The sequence below is a fragment of the Oncorhynchus tshawytscha genome, linkage group LG05 (assembly GCF_018296145.1).
Source record: "Oncorhynchus tshawytscha isolate Ot180627B linkage group LG05, Otsh_v2.0, whole genome shotgun sequence".
NCBI classification, from domain to species: Eukaryota; Metazoa; Chordata; class Actinopteri; order Salmoniformes; family Salmonidae; genus Oncorhynchus; species Oncorhynchus tshawytscha.
In genome coordinates, this window is record NC_056433.1 from 526,903 (window position 1) to 546,833 (window position 19,931).

The following is a 19,931-nucleotide window of genomic DNA, read 5'->3' on the forward strand; positions in this document are numbered from 1 at the left end:
CCACATAGCAGACGCCTCGCTCCCGGATAAGACACAGCCAGCCATATAGCAGACGCCTCGCTCCCGGATAAGACACAGCCAGCCATATAGCAGATGCCTCGCTCCCGGATAAGACACAGCTAGCCATATAGCAGGCGCCTTGCTCCCGGATAAGACACAGCCAGCCACATAGCAGACGCCTTGCACCCGGATAAGACACAGCTAGCCATATAAAAGACGCCTTGCACCCGGATAAGACACAGCGAGCCATATATAGCAGACGCCTCGCTCCCGGATAAGACACAGCCAGCCACATCACAGATGCCTTGCTCCCGGATAAGACACAGCCAGCCACATCACAGACGCCTCGCTCCCGGATAAGACACAGCCAGCCATATAGCAGACGCCTTGCTCCCGGATAAGACACAGCCAGCCACATAGCAGACGTCTCGCTCCCGGATAAGACACAGCCAGCCATATAGCAGACGCCTCGCCCCTCGGATAAGACACAGCCAGCCACATAGCAGACGCCTTGCTCCTGGAAAAGACACAGCCAGCCATATAGCAGACGCCTCGCTCCCGGATAAGACACAGCCAGCCATATAGCAGACGCCTCGCCCTCGGATAAGACACAGCCAGCCACATAGCAGATGCCTCGCTCCCGGATAAGACACAGGTAGCCACATAGCAGATGCCTCGCTCACAGCCAGCCACTTAGCAGATGCCTCGCTAACCCTAACCCTAACCCAGACGCCTTGCTCCCAGATAAGACACAGCTAGCCATATAGCAGACGCCCTGCTCCCAGATAAGACACAGCCAGCCATATAGCAGACGCCTCCCTCCCAGATAAGACACAGCCAGCCACATAGCAGACGCCTCGCTCCTGATAAGACACAGACAGCCACATCACAGATGCCTTGCTCCCGGATAAGACACAGCCAGCCACATAGCAGACGCCTCGCTCCCGGATAAGACACAGCCAGCCACATAGCAGACGCCTCGCTCCCGGATAAGACACAGCTAGCCATATAGCAGACGCCTCGCTCCTGGATAAGACACAGCCAGCCATATAGCAGATGCCTTGCTCCCGGATAAGACACAGCCAGCTACATAGCAGACGCCTTGCTCCCGGATAAGACACAGCCAGCCACATCACAGATGCCTTGCTCCCGGATAAGACATAGCCAGCCACATAACAGACGCCTTGCTCCCGGATAAGACACAGCCAGCTACATAGCAGACGCCTTGCTCCCGGATAAGACACAGCCAGCCACATAGCAGACGCCTTGCTCCCGGATAAGACATAGCCAGCCATATAGCAGACGCCTCGCTCCCGGATAAGACACAGCGAGGCATCTGCTATGTGGCTGTCTGTGTCTTATCCGAGGGGCGAGGCGTCTGCTATGACACAGCCAGCCAACTAACCAGACAGTAAAACAACTGAACAGTATGTAGAGGGTTATTTAATATCACTGCATTGGCATGACCATTTCTAATCCACCATCATCATCAAAAGGCACCTAAATTCTCTCAGACCATGAGAAACAAGATTCTCTGGTCTGATGAAACCAAGATTGAACTTTATGGCCTAAATGCCAAGTGCAGGAAACCTGGCACCATCCCTACGGTGAAGCATGGTGGTGGCAGCATCATGCTGTGGAGGTTTTTGGCGGCAGGCACTAGGAGACTAGTCGGGATCAAGGCAAAGATGAATGGAGCAAAGTACAGAGATCCTTGATGAAAACCTGCTCCAAACTGCTCAGGACCTCAGACTGGGGCGAAGGTTCACCTTCCAACAGGACAATGACCCTAAGCACACAGCCAAGACAATGCAGGAGTGGCTTCGGGACAAGTCTCTGAATGTTATTGTGTGGCCCAGCCAGAGCCCGGAATTGAACCCGATCAAACATCTATGGAGAGCTGTGCAGCAACGCTCCCCATCCAACCTGACAGAGCATGAGAGGATCTGCAGAGAAGAATGGGAGAAACTCCCCAAATACAGGTGTGCCAAGCTTGTAGCGTCATACCCAAGAAGACTGGAGGCTGTAAATACTGGTGCTTCAACAAAGTAAAGGGTCTAAATACTTATGTAAATGTTGTATGTCAGTTTATTTTTTATAAATTAGCTAACATTTATAAAAACCTGTTTTTTGCTTTGTCATTATGGGGTATTGTGTGTAGATTGATGAGGGAAAACAACTATTTAATCCATTTTAGAATAAGGCTGTAATGTAACAAAATGTGTAAAAAGTCAACGGTTCTGAAATTGCTCCTTCTGATATTTCTTAATGTATTTCTTTCCATTGTTTGTTTGAATTATGTGTTTATTGTTTTATATTACTAGGTATTATTACCGAACTGTTAGATCTAGAAACATAGGCATTTCGCTGCACCTGCGATAACGTATGCAAATCAGTAAATGCGTTCAATAAACTTGATTTGACTTAATAATAGTGTAAAACTCCATTTCCCATGGTCCCGTCATTGCGTTCTGCAGTGGGTGTGGCTGAATGAGGTAATGATGTGTTTGTGTATGTGTTGTGTGTGTGTGTGTGTGTGTGTGTGTGTGTGTGTGTATCTCCTCTCTGTTCATCCTGAAACTCTCTCAGTACTTTAATGGAGCCGCAGCATCTCCTCTGCGGCACGAGAGCATTAGGGTATATCTCCGGGCACCGAGGCAGGATGAAAAACCGTTGGTAAATCTTTTGATTGACCGGGACTTGTGAAGGCAGAGCTGGCTTTATTATCGAATGAACCCCTGTTAACGGACAGATAGACAAACGGACAGAATGCACCGGGACCTCAACGGAACCGTCGTGATCACTGAGCACACCGTGTAGTGTGTTTAATACCGCTAGTTAACGCGGATTAAATCATATTGTTGACGGTGAGAAACACACAGATGGATTGGTCAAAGAATGTGAATATAATATCTACAAAAGGATTGCATAATAAACTATATGAGATGGCCCGGTGGGGATTCTGAAAGAGAGATTTTAGATGAAAATAGATAGAGACAGAATGATATTCGACAGACCAATACCTGCACTAATATTTTAACTGTGGGACCAAAAACCGATTATGATTATTATTGATAAATAGGCTAATTTAATGTTATTTGTAAACAAGCTAATTTATCATTAGCATGGCAGGACTAGAGGCCTGGTGTTCAGTGTGACGCTGTTATCATCCAGTCAGATAGGACTCATGTATTACTCTGTTACCTGCTCTATATTTTACTGTTTGACTACTCAAAGACCTAGTAAATTCATTAATAATGACCTGATAATAACATGGTAGGCCTATGAATTTGTTTCTTTAGCACCATTGTGTTAAATTCAGTACTAGGCCACCAAGTGATATACCAAGCTACAATTTCCCAGTTGGATCATTACCTGGTAAATACTAGCAAGAACAGTGTCCAGTAAGGAGAAAGAGATCAACTGAACAAATGTTAATTTCTATAAATCTCTAATAATAGTTACCTGATAGCCACTTCAGATGTCTAAGGTAAAGAGTAGTGAGACTGTGAAGGTTGTGGTTCGCTGTCGCCCGTTAAACCGGAAAGAGGCAGCTGGTGTTACCGGGACACCAGGAGGAAGGGGCGGGATCGTAGAGATGGATGTACATCGGGGTCAGGTGGTCTTACGGAACCCTCGCGCTCTGCCTGGCGAGCCGCAGAAGACGTTTACGTTCGACTCTGTGTATGACGCATCGTCTAGACAACGTGACCTGTACGATGAGACGGTACGCCCGCTGATCCACTCAGTCCTGGACGGGTTTAATGGAACCATCTTTGCCTATGGCCAGACGGGCACCGGAAAGACCTACACCATGCAGGGAGCGTGGCTAGAGCCAGAGAGGCGGGGCGTCATCCCCAACGCCTTCGAACACGTCTTCACCCAGATCTCCCGCTCCGCCGCCGACCGCCAGTACCTGGTCAGAGCCTCTTACCTGGAGATCTACCGAGAGGAGATCAGGGATCTACTGGATCCTAACGTGCACACCCCTCATGTCCCCAACGTGCACACCCAGCCCCCCCACACCCTGGAGCTGAGAGAGAGCCCGGAGAGCGGGGTGTATGTGCGTGACTTGACGTCGTGTGTGTGTAAGAGCGTGAAGGAGATAGAGGAGCTGATGAACTTAGGGAACCAGGTGCGCTCAGTGGGAGCGACAGACATGAACGAACACTCTTCCCGTTCCCACACCCTGTTCCTCATCACGGTGGAGTGTTCCCAGATGGGGCCGGATGGACGGCAGCACATCAGGGTGGGCCGGCTCAACCTGGTTGACCTGGCGGGCAGCGAGCGGCAGGCAAAGACGGGCGTCCACGGAGAACGCCTGAAGGAAGCCGCTAAGATCAACCTGTCTCTGTCAGCGCTAGGCAACGTGATCTCAGCCCTGGCAGACGGGTGTAGCGGCCATGTTCCCTATCGGGACTCTAAACTGACCCGGTTATTACAGGACTCTCTGGGAGGGAACGCCAAGACGGTGATGGTGGCTACACTAGGCCCCGCCCCCAACACTACGAGGAGACCCTCACCACTCTCCGCTACGCTAACAGAGCTAAGAACATCAAGAACCAGCCAAGAGTTAACGAAGACCCTAAAGACGCCCTGCTCAGAGAGTTCCAGAAGGAGATTGCACGGCTCCGCGCACAGCTCAGCCACAGGGAAGGGAGGGGCAAACACAGGAAGGAGGAAGGGGAGGAGGGCTGGGACGGAGAAGGGGATGAGGAGGGAGAAGAGGAGGTGGAGAAGGAGAGGAAGCTGCAGAAGGAGAGGCTGGAGGAGGAGAATAAGGCCATCAGAGAAGATGGATCACTATTGGCTGTGGAGAAGCAGAGGCTTCTGGGAGAGAAGGAGATAATGATGGGAGATCTGAGGAAGGAGCGGGACACCACCAAGCAGTTGACTGCCAAGTACAAGGTACATACACACACACATATATAGAGAGGAATCTTTTGGAGTATTTATCCCTCCCTCCTCCCCTCCTGTCCTGCCCTGCTCGTCTCCCCCTACTCTCTCCCCTTCCTCTCTCCCCCCTCCTCCCCTCATCCTCTACCCCCCCCTCCCTCTTCCCCCTTCTCCCCTCCTTCTTCTCCCCCTCTTACCCCCAACCCTGCTCATCTCCTGTCCTGCCCTGCTCGTCTCCCCCCTACTCTCTCCCCTTCCTCTCTCCCCCCTCCTCCCCTCATCCTCCTTCTCCCCCTCCTTCTTCTCCCCCTCCCACCCCCACCCTCCTCCCTTCCTGCTGTTTCCTGTGGGGGATGATGCTTCCTTCCTGCCAGCTGGATTTCAGCCTATCATATCGCAGAACCGAAACATTACCCCCTTCCCTCAGCCCCAACCGACCCTTTAGTATGTGATTGTCTATTTCATTTTTGTTTATTATTTCCCTTGCTTTGTAAATGTAAACATATATTTTTGCCAATAAAGCCCTTTGAGTTGAATTGAGAGAGAGAGAGAAAGAGAGAGAGAGAGAGAGAGAGAGAGAGAGAGAGAGAGAGAGAGAGAGAGAGAGAGAGAGAGAGAGAGAGAGAGAGAGAGAGAGAGAGAGAGAGAGAGAGAGAGAGAGAGAGAGAGAGAGAGAGAGAGAGAGAATGAGAGGGGATGTGAGACTAATAGACTCATCTCTCAGCATGCTCTACTGCAATCATGCTCTACACAATCAGCTGTGTGTGGCTGTGTGTGTTGAGTTGCAAAGAAAAAGCCATATCTCAGACTGGCCAATAAATAAATTAAAAATGAAGATGGGCAAAAGAACACAGACACTAGACAGAGGAACTCTGCCTAGAAGGCCAGCACCCTGGAGTCGCCTCTTTGCTGTTGATGTTGAGACTGGTGTTTTGTGGGTACTATTTAATGAAGCAGACAGTTGCAGACTTGTGAGGTGTCTGTTTCTCAAACTAGACACTAATGTACTTGTCCTCTTGCTCAGTTGTGCACCGGGGCCTCCCAATCCTCTTTCTATTCTGGTTAGGGCCAGTTTGCGCTGTTCTGTGAAGGGAGTGGTACACAGCGTTGTACGAAATCTTCAGTTTCTTGGCAATTTCTCGCATTTTTTTCTTAGAACAAGGATAGATTGATGTGTTTCAGAAAAGTTCTTTGTTTCTGGCCATTTTGAGCCTCTAATCGAACCCACAAATGCTGATGCTCCAGATACTCAACTAGTTTAAAGAAGGCCAGTTTTATTGCTTTTTTAATCAGAACAAGTTTTCAGCTGTGATAACATAATTGTAAAAGGGTTTTCTAATGATCAATTAGACTTTTAAAATGATACACTTTGATTAGCTAACACAACGTGCCATTGGAACACAGGAGTGATGGTTGCTGATATTGGGCCTCTGTACGCCTATGTAGATATTCCATTAAAATTCAGCCGTTTCCAGCTACACTAGTTATTTACAACATTAACAATGTCTACACTGTATTTCTGATCAATTTGATGTTATTTTAATCAACAAAAACAAGGACATTTCTAAGTGACCCCAAACTTTTGAATGATAGAGTACATAAAAGCCCTTTAACCAAATTCAGTTCGGACATTTGTAACAGTTAGCAGGATAAAGTCCTGAGAACGAAGAGAGTACCCACCACATTTCTGAATCATAAAAATAGCCAAATAAAATGGTAGTAAGCCCAAAATGGCTTTGTAAATAAAAGTGTACCAGTGACTGAGCCTACGAGTGACTAGAGAAGGCCAACCAGCCCTGGTATATAAAGTGCAGTGGTGTGTAAGGGTTTTGCAGTTTAAAATACATTTCAATGCTCCATGGTAAAGGATGTCAATTGATCTCAAACACTGATCGTAAGCATTTATATTGAAAATATCCCCATTGTCTTGTCACGTGTGCTTCCTCTCCGGCCTCTCCCTCTCCGGCACACCATTACAGACAGACAATTTAACAGACATGAGCCCATCAAATTGAGTGCACTGAGTCCTATCAGACAGATAGTTAGCAAACCATGCAACTGCATGCTCCAAAAGACCTACACTCGACAATCTCTGCCTCAGTGTAGCATGATCGACTGTATCAAAAGCCTTAGAGAAATCAATAAAAAGTGAGACACAGTGCTGTTTTTTGTCAAGGGCTTCAGTGATATCATTTAAAACCTTCATGGCTGCTGTAATTGTGCTATGCTTCTTCCTGAAGCCCGATTAGTACATTGATAAAATAGAGTTAAGTAAATAAAAACTATTTTAGCTGTTCACTAACAAGGGTTTCAAGTATTTTCGCCTGTGGTGACAGCTTTGAGAGATTGGCCTATAATTATTTAAAATAGTTGGCTCTCCGCCCTTTAAAAGTGGTAGGACAAATGCTGATTTCCAGATCTTTGGAATTTCATTACATTCCAGTGTTAGATCGAACAGATATGTAAGTGGTTCGTTCAGCTATGAAATCAGCTGCCAGATTTATTAAAAAGCAGGGATCCAGAAGATCAGGAGCTGCAAGCTTTCTCTGATCTTAGGATTTCAGGGATTTATGTCCCTCCAGCACTGAGAATGGCAAAGAAAACAGGCTGTAACAGGCTATAACAGGCTATAACAGGCTGTAACAGACTATGCCAGGCTATAACAGACTGTAACAGTCTATAACAGGCTATAACAGGCTGTAACAGACTATGCCAGGCTATAACAGACTGTAACAGTCTATAACAGGCTGTAACAGGCTATAACAAGCTGTAACAGACTATGCCAAGCTATAACAGACTGTAACCGGCTGTAACAGGCTGTAACAGGCTGTAACAGGCTATAACAGGCTATAACATGCTGTAACAGACTATACCAGGCTATACAGACTGTAACAGTCTATAACAGGCTGTAACAGGCTGCAACAGACTATGCCAGGCTGTAACAGGCTGTAACATGATATAACAGGTAACATTAGTACAGGCTGTAACAGTCTATACCAGGCTATACAGACTGTAACAGTCTATAACAGACTGTACCAGGTTGTAACAGTCTATACCAGGCTATACAGACTGTAACCGGCTGTAACAGGCTATAACATGCTGTAACAGACAATACCAGGCTATACAGACTGTAACAGTCTATAACAGGCTGTAACAGGCTATAACAGACTGTAACAGTCTATAACAGGCTGTAACAGGCTGTAACATGATATAACAGGTAACATTAGTACAGGCTGTAACAGTCTATAACAGGCTGTAACAGGCTGTAACAGGCTATAACAGGCTGTAACAGGCTGTAACAGGCTATAACAGGCTGTAACAGACTGTAACAGGCTATAACAGGATATAACAGGTTACAACAGGCTATAACAGACTATAACAGGATATAACAGGTAACATTAGTACAGGCTGTAACAGTCTATAACAGGCTGTAACAGGCTGTAACAGGCTATAACAGGCTGTAACAGACTGTAACAGGCTATAACAGGATATAACAGGCTATAACAGATTATAACAGGATATAACAGAATATAACAGGCTATAACAGGATATAACAGACTATAACATGATATAGCAGGTTATAACAGACTATAACAGGATATAACAGGATATAACAGGCTATAACAGACTATAACGGGATATAACAGACAATAACTGGTTATAACAGGATATAACAGGCTATAACAGACTATAACTGGTTATAACAGGATATAACAGGCTCACTGGCTGTAGCGTGGAGAGAGGTTGTCAGGCAGGGTACAATGTGTGTGTGTGTTTGTGTGTGTGTGTTATTTTGTGAAGAGATGAATGGGCTCTTTACTGATGCTAACGCACAGTGACAGAACACAAAGGACTGCAAATTGCGCAGTCACACACACACACACACAGACACACAGACACACACACACGCACACACACACACACACACACACACACACACACACACACACACACACACACACACAAACACACACACGCGCACACACACACACACACACACAGACACACCAAGGCCAGTACAAAACAAAGAACCTTTCATTTACGATCTGCTGTATGTTATACAGTATCTCTCCTCTCTTCATTAGTATATTAAACAGTACCTCTCCTCTCTTCATTAGTATATTATACAGTACCTCTCCTCTCTTCATTAGTATATTATACAGTACCTCTCCTCTCTTCATTAGTATATTATATAGTACCTCTCCTCTCTTCATTAGTATATTCTACAGTACATCTCCTCTCTTCATTAGTATATTATACAGTACCTCTCCTCTCTTCATTAGTATATTATACAGTACCTCTCTTCATTAGTATATTATACAGTACCTCTCCTCTCTTCATTACTATATTACACAGTACCTCTCCTCTCTTCATTAGTATGTTATACAGTACCTCTCTTCATTAGTATATTATACAGTACCTCTCTTCATTAGTATATTATACAGTACCTCTCTTCATTAGTATATTATACAGTACCTCTCTTCATTAGTATATTATACAGTACCTCTTCTCTCTTCATTAGTATATTATACAGTACCTCTCTTCATTAGTATATTATACAGTACCTCTCTTCATGAGTATATTATACAGTACCTCTCTTCATTAGTATATTATACAGTACCTCTCTTCATTAGTATGTTATACAGTACCTCTCTTCATTAGTATATTATACAGTACCTCTTCTCTCTTCATTAGTATATTATACAGTACCTCTCTTCATTAGTATATTATACAGTACCTCTCTTCATGAGTATATTATACAGTACCTCTCTTCATTAGTATATTATACAGTACCTCTTCTCTCTTCATTAGTATATTATACAGTACCTCTCTTCATTAGTATATTATACAGTACCTCTCCTCTTTCATTAGTATATTATACAGTACCTCTCTTCATTAGTATGTTATACAGTACCTCTCTTCACTCACTCACACACACATACACATGCAGTGTGTTCTGTGGGGAATGTGACCCTGTTTCTCTGTTTCTTTAATGTAGGGGTCAGTATGTAGGGATCAGTATGTAGGGGTCAATATCTAGAATATAGGGGTCAGTATATAGAATGTAAGGGTCAGTATGTAGAACTTAGGGGTCAGTATATAGAATGTAGGGGTCAGTATGTAGACTGTAGGGGTCAGTATGTAGAACTTAGGGGTCAGTATATAGAATGTAGGGGTCAGTATATAGACTGTAGGGGTCAGTATGTAGTGGTCAGTATATAGAATGTAGGGGTCAGTATGTAGGGGTCAGTATGTAGAATGTAAGGGTCAGTATGTAGGGGTCAAAATATAGAATGTAGGAGTCAGTATGTAGGGGTCAGTATATATAATGTAGGGGTCAGTATGTAGGGGTCAGAATGTAGAATGTAGGGGTCAGTATATAGAATGTAGGGGTCAGTATGTAGAATGTAGGGGTCAGTAGGTAGAATTTAGGGGTCAGTATGTAGGGGTCAGAATGTAGAATGTAGGGGTCAGTATATAGAATGTAGGGGTCAGTATGTAGAATGTAGGGGTCAGTATATAGAATTTAGGGGTCAGTATGTAGGGGTCAGTATATCGAATGTAAGGGTCAGTATGTAGGGGTCAGTATATAGAATGTAGGGGTCAGTGGGTAGTATGTAGGGGTCAGTGTGTAGAATGTAGGGGTCAGTATATAGAATGTAGGGGTCAGTATGTAGAATGTAGGGGTCAGTATGTAGAATATAGGGGTCAGCATATAGAATGTAAGGGTCAGTATGTAGGGGTCAGTATGTAGTATGGGGTCAGTATGTAGAATGTAGGGGTCAGAATATAGAATGTAGGGGTCAGCATGTAGAACGTAGGGGTCAGTATGTAGAATGTAGTGGTCAGTATATAGAATGTAGGGGTCAGTGTGTAGAATGCAGGGGTCAGTATGTAGAACGTAGGGGTCAGTATATGGAATGTAGGGGTCAGTATGTAGAATGTAGGGGTCAGTATATAATATGTAGGGGTCAATATGTAGAATGTAGGTGTCAGTATGTAGTATCTAAAGTCAGTATGTAGAATGTAGGGGTCAGTATGTAGAATGTAGGGTTCAGTATGTTGGGGTCAGTATGTAGAATGTAAGGGTTAGTATGTAGTATGTAGGGGTCAGTATGTAGAATGTAGGGGTCAGTATGTAGAACTTAGGGGTCAGTATATAGAATGTAGGGGTCAGTATATAGACTGTAGGGGTCAGTATGTAGTGGTCAGTATATAGAATGTAGGGGTCAGTATGTAGGGGTCAATATCTAGAATATAGGGGTCAGTATATAGAATGTAAGGGTCAGTATATAGAACTTAGGGGTCAGTATATAGAATGTAGGGGTCAGTATATAGACTGTAGGATCAGTATGTAGAACTTAGGGGTCAGTATATAGAATGTAGGGGTCAGTATATAGACTGTAGGGGTCAGTATGTAGTGGTCAGTATATAGAATGTAGGGGTCAGTATGTAGGGGTCAGTATGTAGAATGTAAGGGTCAGTATGTAGGGGTCAAAATATAGAATTTAGGAGTCAGTATGTAGGGGTCAGTATATATAATGTAGGGGTCAGTATGTAGGGGTCAGAATGTAGAATGTAGGGGTCAGTATATAGAATGTAGGGGTCAGTATGTAGAATGTAGGGGTCAGTAGGTAGAATTTAGGGGTCAGTATGTAGTATGTAGGGGTCAGTATGTAGAACTTAGGGGTCAGTATATAGAATGTAGGGGTCAGTATATAGACTGTAGGGGTCAGTATGTAGTGGTCAGTATATAGAATGTAGGGGTCAGTATGTAGGGGTCAATATCTAGAATATAGGGGTCAGTATATAGAATGTAAGGGTCAGTATATAGAACTTAGGGGTCAGTATATAGAATGTAGGGGTCAGTATATAGACTGTAGGATCAGTATGTAGAACTTAGGGGTCAGTATATAGAATGTAGGGGTCAGTATATAGACTGTAGGGGTCAGTATGTAGTGGTCAGTATATAGAATGTAGGGGTCAGTATGTAGGGGTCAGTATGTAGAATGTAAGGGTCAGTATGTAGGGGTCAAAATATAGAATGTAGGAGTCAGTATGTAGGGGTCAGTATATATAATGTAGGGGTCAGTATGTAGGGGTCAGAATGTAGAATGTAGGGGTCAGTATATAGAATGTAGGGGTCAGTATGTAGAATGTAGGGGTCAGTAGGTAGAATTTAGGGGTCAGTATGTAGGGGTCAGAATGTAGAATGTAGGGGTCAGTATATAGAATGTAGGGGTCAGTATGTAGAATGTAGGGGTCAGTATATAGAATTTAGGGGTCAGTATGTAGGGGTCAGTATATCGAATGTAAGGGTCAGTATGTAGGGGTCAGTATATAGAATGTAGGGGTCAGTGTGTAGTATGTAGGGGTCAGTGTGTAGAATGTAGGGGTCAGTATATAGAATGTAGGGGTCAGTATGTAGAATGTAGGGGTCAGTATGTAGAATATAGGGGTCAGCATATAGAATGTAAGGGTCAGTATGTAGGGGTCAGTATGTAGTATGGGGTCAGTATGTAGAATGTAGGGGTCAGAATATAGAATGTAGGGGTCAGCATGTAGAACGTAGGGGTCAGAAATGTAGAATGTAGTGGTCAGTATATAGAATGTAGGGGTCAGTGTGTAGAATGCAGGGGTCAGTATGTAGAACGTAGGGGTCAGTATATGGAATGTAGGGGTCAGTATGTAGAATGTAGGGGTCAGTATATAATATGTAGGGGTCAATATGTAGAATGTAGGTGTCAGTATGTAGTATGTAAAGTCAGTATGTAGAATGTAGGGGTCAGTATGTAGAATGTAGGGTTCAGTATGTTGGGGTCAGTATGTAGAATGTAAGGGTTAGTATGTAGTATGTAGGGGTCAGTATGTAGAATGTAGGGGTCAGTATGTAGTATGTAGGGGTCAGTATGTAGAACTTAGGGGTCAGTATATAGAATGTAGGGGTCAGTATATAGACTGTAGGGGTCAGTATGTAGTGGTCAGTATATAGAATGTAGGGGTCAATATGTAGGGGTCAGTATGTAGAATGTAAGGGTCAGTATATAGAATGTAGGGGTCAGAATGTAGAATGTAGGGGTCAGTATATAGAATGTAGGGGTCAGTATGTAGAATGTAGGGGTCAGTATATAGAATTTAGGGGTCAGTATGTAGGGGGTCAGTATATCGAATGTAAGGGTCAGTATGTAGGGGTCAGTATATAGAATGTAGGGGTCAGTATGTAGGGGTCAGAATGTAGAATGTAGGGGTCAGTATATAGAATGTAGGGGTCAGTATATAGAATGTAGGGGTCAGTATATAGACTGTAGGGGTCAGTATGTAGAACTTAGGGGTCAGTATATAGAATGTAGGGGTCAGTATATAGACTGTAGGGGTCAGTATGTAGTGGTCAGTATATAGAATGTAGGGGTCAGTATGTAGGGGTCAGTATGTAGAATGTAAGGGTCAGTATGTAGGGGTCAAAATATAGAATGTAGGAGTCAGTATGTAGGGGTCAGTATATAGAATGTAGGGGTCAGAATGTAGAATGTATGGGTCAGTATATAGAATGTAGGGGTCAGTATGTAGGGGTCAGAATGTATAATGTAGGGGTCAGTATATAGAATGTAGGGGTCAGTATGTAGAATTTAGGGGTCAGTATGTAGGGGTCAGTATATCGAATGTAAGGGTCAGTATGTAGGGGTCAGTATATAGAATGTAGGGGTCAGTGTGTAGTATGTAGGGGTCAGTGTGTAGAATGTAGGGGTCAGTATATAGAATGTAGGGGTCAGTATGTAGAATGTAGGGGTCAGTATGTAGAATTTAGGGGTCCGTATGTAGGGGTCAGAATGTAGAATGTAGGGGTCAGTATATAGAATGTAGGGGTCAGTATATAGAATTTAGGGGTCAGTATGTAGGGGTCAGTATGTCGAATGTAAGGGTCAGTATGTAGGGGTCAGTATATAGAATTTAGGGGTCAGTGTGTAGAATGTAGGGGTCAGTATATAGAATGTAGGGGTCAGTATATTGAATGTAGGGGTCACTATATAGAATGTAGGGGTCAGTATGTAGGGGTCAGTATATAGAATTTAGAGGTCAGTATGTAGATTGTAGGGGTCACTATATAGAATGTAGGTGTAAGTATATAGAATGTAGGGGTCAGTATGTAGAATATAGGTGTCAGTATATAGAATGTAGGGGTCAGTATGTAGAATGTAGTGGTCAGTATGTAGAATGTAGGGGTCAGTATATAGAATGTAGGGGTCAGTATGTAGAATGTAGGGGTCAGTATGTAGTATGTAGGTGTCAGTGTGTAGAATGTAGGGGTCAGTATGTAGAATGTAGGGTTCAGTATGTTGGGGTCAGTATGTAGAATGTAAGGGTTAGTATGTAGGGGTCAGTATATAGAATGTAGGGGTCAGTATGTAGAATGTAGGGGTCAGTATGTAGTATGTAGGGGTCAGTTTGTAGAATGTAGGGGTCAGTATGTAGAATGTAGGGGTCAGTATGTAGACTGTAGGGGTTAGTATGTAGAATGTAGGGGTCAGTATATAGACTCTAGGGGTCAGTATGTAGTGGTCAATATATAGAATGTAGGGGTCAGTATGTAGGGGTCAGTAGGTAGAAGTTAGGGGTCAGTATGTAGGGGTCAATATATATAATGTAGGGGTCAGTATATAAAATGTATGGGTCAGTATGTAGAATGTAGGGGTCAGTATGTAGAATGTAGGGGTCAGTATGTAGAATTTGGGGTCAGTATATAGAATGTAGGGGTCAGTATGTAGAATTCAGAGGTCAGTATGTAGAATATAGGGGTCAGCATATAGAATGTAAGGGTCAGTATGTAGGGGTCAGTATGTAGTATGGGGTCAGTATGTAGAATGTAGGGGTCAGAATATAGAATGTAGGGGTCAGCATGTAGAACGTAGGGGTCAGTATGTAGAATGTAGTGGTCAGTATATAGAATGTAGCGGTCAGTATGTAGAATGCAGGGGTCAGTATGTAGAACGTAGGGGTCAGTATATGGAATGTAGGGGTCAGTATGTAGAATGTAGGGGTCAGTATATAATATGTAGGGGTCAATATGTAGAATGTAGGTGTCAGTATGTAGTATGTAAAGTCAGTATGTAGAATGTAGGGGTCAGTATGTAGAATGTAGGGTTCAGTATGTTGGGGTCAGTATGTAGAATGTAAGGGTTAGTATGTAGTATGTAGGGGTCAGTATGTAGAATGTAGGGGTCAGTGTGTAGTATGTAGGGGTCAGTATGTAGAACTTAGGGGTCAGTATATAGAATGTAGGGGTCAGTATATAGACTGTAGGGTTCAGTATGTAGTGGTCAGTATATAGAATGTAGGGGTCAGTATGTAGGGGTCAGAATGTAGAATGTAAGGGTCAGTATGTAGGGGTCAAAATATAGAATGTAGGAGTCAGTATGTAGGGGTCAGTATATAGAATGTAGGGGTCAGTATGTAGGGGTCAGAATGTAGAATGTAGGGGTCAGTATATAGAATGTAGGGGTCAGTATGTAGAATGTAGGGGTCAGTATGTTGAATTTAAGGGTCAGTATGTAGGGGTCAGAATGTAGAATGTAGGGGTCAGTATATAGAATGTAGGGGTCAGTATGTAGAATGTAGGGGTCAGTATATAGAATTTAGGGGTCAGTATGTAGGGGTCAGTATATCGAATGTAAGGGTCAGTATGTATGGGTCAGTATATAGAATGTAGGGGTCAGTATGTAGGGGTCAGAATGTAGAATGTAGGGGTCAGTATATAGAATGTAGTGGTCAGTATGTAGAATGTAGGGGTCAGTATGTAGAATTTAGGGGTCAGTATGTAGGGGTCAGAATGTAGAATGTAGGGGTCAGTATATAGAATGTAGGGGTCAGTATGTAGGGGTCAGTATGTAGAATGTGGGGGTCAGTGTGTAGAATGTTTTAGTCAGTATGTAGTGGTCACTATGTAGAATGTACGGGTGAGAATGTAGAATGTAGGGGTCAGTATATAGACTGTAGGGGTCAGTATGTAGGGGTCAGTATGTAGATTGTAGGGGTCAGTATGTAGGGGTCAGTATATAGAATGTAGGGGTCAGTATGTAGAATGTAGGGGTCAGTATATAGAATGTACTGGTCACTATATAGAATGTAGAGGTCACTATATAGAATGTAGGGGTCAGTATATAGGGGCCAGTGTGTAGTATGTAGGGGTCAGTATATAGAATGTAGGGGTCAGTATATAGAATGTAGGGGTCAGTATATAGAATGTAGGGGTCAGTATGTAGAATGTAGGGGTCAGTATGTAGTATGTAGGGGTCAGTGTGTAGAATGTAGGGGTCAGTATGTAGAATGTAGGGTTCAGTATGTTGGGGTCAGTATGTAGAATGTAAGGGTTAGTACGTAGGGGTCAGTATATAGAATGTAGGGGTCAGTATGTAGGGGTCAGTAGGTAGAAGTTAGGGGTCAGTATGTAGGGGTCAATATATAGAATGTAGGGGTCAGTATATAAAATGTATGGGTCAGTATGAAGAATGTAGGGGTCAGTATGTAGAATGTAGGGGTCAGTATGTAGAATGTAGGGGTCAGTATGTAGAATGCAGGGGTCAGTATGTAGAATATAGGGGTCAGCATATAGAATGTAAGGGTCAGTATGTAGGGGTCAGTATATGTAGTATGGGGTCAGTATGTAGAATGTAGGGGTCAGAATATAGAATGTAGGGGTCAGCATGTAGAACGTAAAGGGGTCAGTATGTAGAATGTAGTGGTCAGTATATAGAATGTAGGGGTCAGTATGTAGAATGCAGGGGTCAGTATGTAGAACGTAGGGGTCAGTATATGGAATGTAGGGGTCAGTATGTAGAATGTAGGGGTCAGTATATAATATGTAGGGGTCAATATGTAGAATGTAGGTGTCAGTATGTAGTATGTAAAGTCAGTATGTAGAATGTAGGGGTCAGTATGTAGAATGTAGGGTTCAGTATGTTGGGGTCAGTATGTAGAATGTAAGGGTTAGTATGTAGTATGTAGGGGTCAGTATGTAGAACTTAGGGGTCAGTATATAGAATGTAGGGGTCAGTATATAGACTGTAGGGTTCAGTATGTAGTGGTCAGTATGTAGGGGTCAGTATGTAGAATGTAAGGGTCAGTATGTAGGATGTAGGGGTCAGTATGTAGAACTTAGGGGTCAGTATATAGAATGTAGGGGTCAGTATATAGACTGTAGGGTTCAGTATGTAGTGGTCAGTATGTAGGGGTCAGTATGTAGAATGTAGGGGTCAGTATGTAGTATGTAGGGGTCAGTATGTAGAACTTAGGGGTCAGTATATAGAATGTAGGGGTCAGTATGTAGGGGTCAAAATATAGAATGTAGGAGTCAGTATGTAGGGGTCAGTATATAGAATGTAGGGGTCAGTATGTAGAATGTAGGGGTCAGTATGTAGAATTTAGGGGTCAGTATGTAGGGGTCAGTATGTAGAATGTAGGGGTCAGTGTGTAGAATGTTTTAGTCAGTATGTAGTGGTCACTATGTAGAATGTACGGGTCAGAATGTAGAATGTAGGGGTCAGTATATAGAATGTAGGGGTCAGTATGTAGAATGTAGGGGTCAGTATGTAGAATGTAGGTGTCAGTATATAGAATGTAGGGGTCAATATGTAGAATGTAGGGGTCCTTTGTAGAATGTAGGTGTCAGTATATAGAATGTAGGAGTCAGTATGTAGAATTTAGTGGTCAGTATGTAGAATGTATGGGTCAGTATGTAGAATGTATGGGTCAGTATGTAGAATGTAGGGGTCCATATGTAGAATGTAGGGGTCAGTATGTCGTATGTACGGGTCAGTGTGTACAATGTAGGGGTCAGTATGTAGAATGTAGGGTTCAGTATGTTGGGGTCAGTATGTAGAATGTAATGGTTAGTATGTAGTATGTAGGGGTCAGTATATAGAATGTAGGGGTCAGTATGTACAATGTAGGGGTCAGTTAGTAGGGTCAGTAAATAGAATGTAGGGGTCAGTATGTAGAATGTAGGGGTCAGTATGTAGGGGTCAGAATGTAGGGTTCAGTATGTAGGGGTCAGTATGTAGGGGTCATTATGTTGGGGTTATGTAGTATGTAGGGGTCAGTATATAGAATGTAGGGGTCAGTATGTACAATGTAGGGGTCAGTTAGTAGGGGTCAGTAAATAGAATGTAGGGGTCAGTATATAGAATGTAGGGGTCAGTATGTACAATGTAGGGGTCAGTTAGTAGGGGTCAGTATATAGAATGTAGGGGTCAGTGTGTAGAATGTAGGGGTCAGTATGTAGGGGTCAGTATGTAGAATGTAGGTGTCAGTATATAGAATGTAGGGGTCAGTATGTAGGGGTCAGTATATAGAATGTAGAGGTCAGTTTGTAGAATGTAGGGATCAGTATATAGGGGCCAGTATGTAGTATGTAGGGGTCAGTATGTAGGGGTCAGTATACAGAATGTAGGGGTCAGTATATAGAATGTTGGGGTCAGTATGTAGAATGTAGGGGTCAGTATGTAGATTGTAGGGGTCACTGTATAGAATGTAGGTGTCAGTATGTAGAATGTAGGTGTCAGTATATAGAATGTAGGGGTCAATATGTAGAATGTAGGGGTCCTTTGTAGAATGTAGGTGTCAGTATATAGAATGTAGGAGTCAGTATGTAGAATGTAGTGGTCAGTATGTAGAATGTATGGGTCAGTATGTAGAATGTATGGGTCAGTATGTAGAATGTATGGGTCAGTATGTAGAATGTAGGGGTCCATATGTAGAATGTAGGGGTCAGTATGTCGTATGTACGGGTCAGTGTGTACAATGTAGGGGTCAGTATGTAGAATGTAGGGTTCAGTATGTTGGGGTCAGTATGTAGAATGTAATGGTTAGTATGTAGTATGTAGGGGTCAGTATATAGAATGTAGGGGTCAGTATGTACAATGTAGGGGTCAGTTAGTAGGGGTCAGTAAATAGAATGTAGGGGTCAGTATGTAGAATGTAGGGGTCAGTATGTAGGGGTCAGAATGTAGGGTTCAGTATGTAGGGGTCAGTATGTAGGGGTCATTATGTTGGGGTCGGAATGTAGGGGTCAGTATATAGAATGTAGGGGTCAGTATGTAGAATGTAGCGGTCAGTATGTAGAATATAGGGGTCAGTATGTAGGGGTCAGAATGTAGGGGTCATTATCTAGAATATAGGGGTCAGTATGTAGGGATCAGTATGTATGGGTCAGTATGTTGGGGTCAGTATGTAGTATGTAGGGGTCAGTATGTAGAATGTAGGGGTCATTATCTAGAATGTAGGGGTCAGTATGTAGTATGTAGGGGTCATTATGTAGAATGTAGGGGTCATTATGTAGAATCTAGGGGTCATTATGTAGTATATAGGGGTCAGTATATAGTATGTAGGGGTCAGTATATAGGGGTCATTATGTAGTATGTAGTGGTCAGTATGTAGTATGTAAGGGTCAGTATATAGGGGTCAGTATGTAGGGTTCATTATGTAGTATGTAGGGGTCAGTATGTAGTATGTAGGGGTCATTATGTAGAATGTAGGGGTCAGTATGTAGTATGTAGGGGTCATTATGTAGAATGTAGAGGTCAGTATGTAGAATGTTGGGGTCAGTATGTAGAATGTATGGGTCAGTATGTAGAATGTATGGGTCATTATATAGAATGTAGGGGTCATTATGTAGAATATAGTGGTCAGCATGTAGAATGTAGGGGTTAGTATGTTGAATGTAGCGATCATAATCTAGTATGTATGGGTCAGTATATAGGATGTTTTTTTTTTGTTTTTTTTACCTTTATTTAACTAAGTCAGAAAAGAACAAATTCTTATTTTCAATGACGGCCTAGGAACAGTGGGTTAACTGCCTGTTCAGGGGCAGAACGACAGATTTGTAACTTGTCAGCTTGGGGATATGAACTTGCAACCTTTTGGTTACTAGTCCAATACTCTCACCACTAGGCTACCCTGCCGCCCCATTTAAGGATCAGTATGAAGTATGTGGTCAGTATGTAGAATGTAGGGGTCAGTATATTGAATGTAGGGGTCAGTAT

At 43.2% G+C, this 19,931-nt stretch overlaps 1 pseudogene; it reads left to right on the forward strand.

Moving 5' to 3' along the window:
* The first annotated feature begins 2,527 nt into the window (after nt 1–2,527).
* LOC112238156 overlaps nt 2,528–19,931 on the forward strand; it is a 33,735-nt pseudogene continuing 16,331 nt past the window's right edge.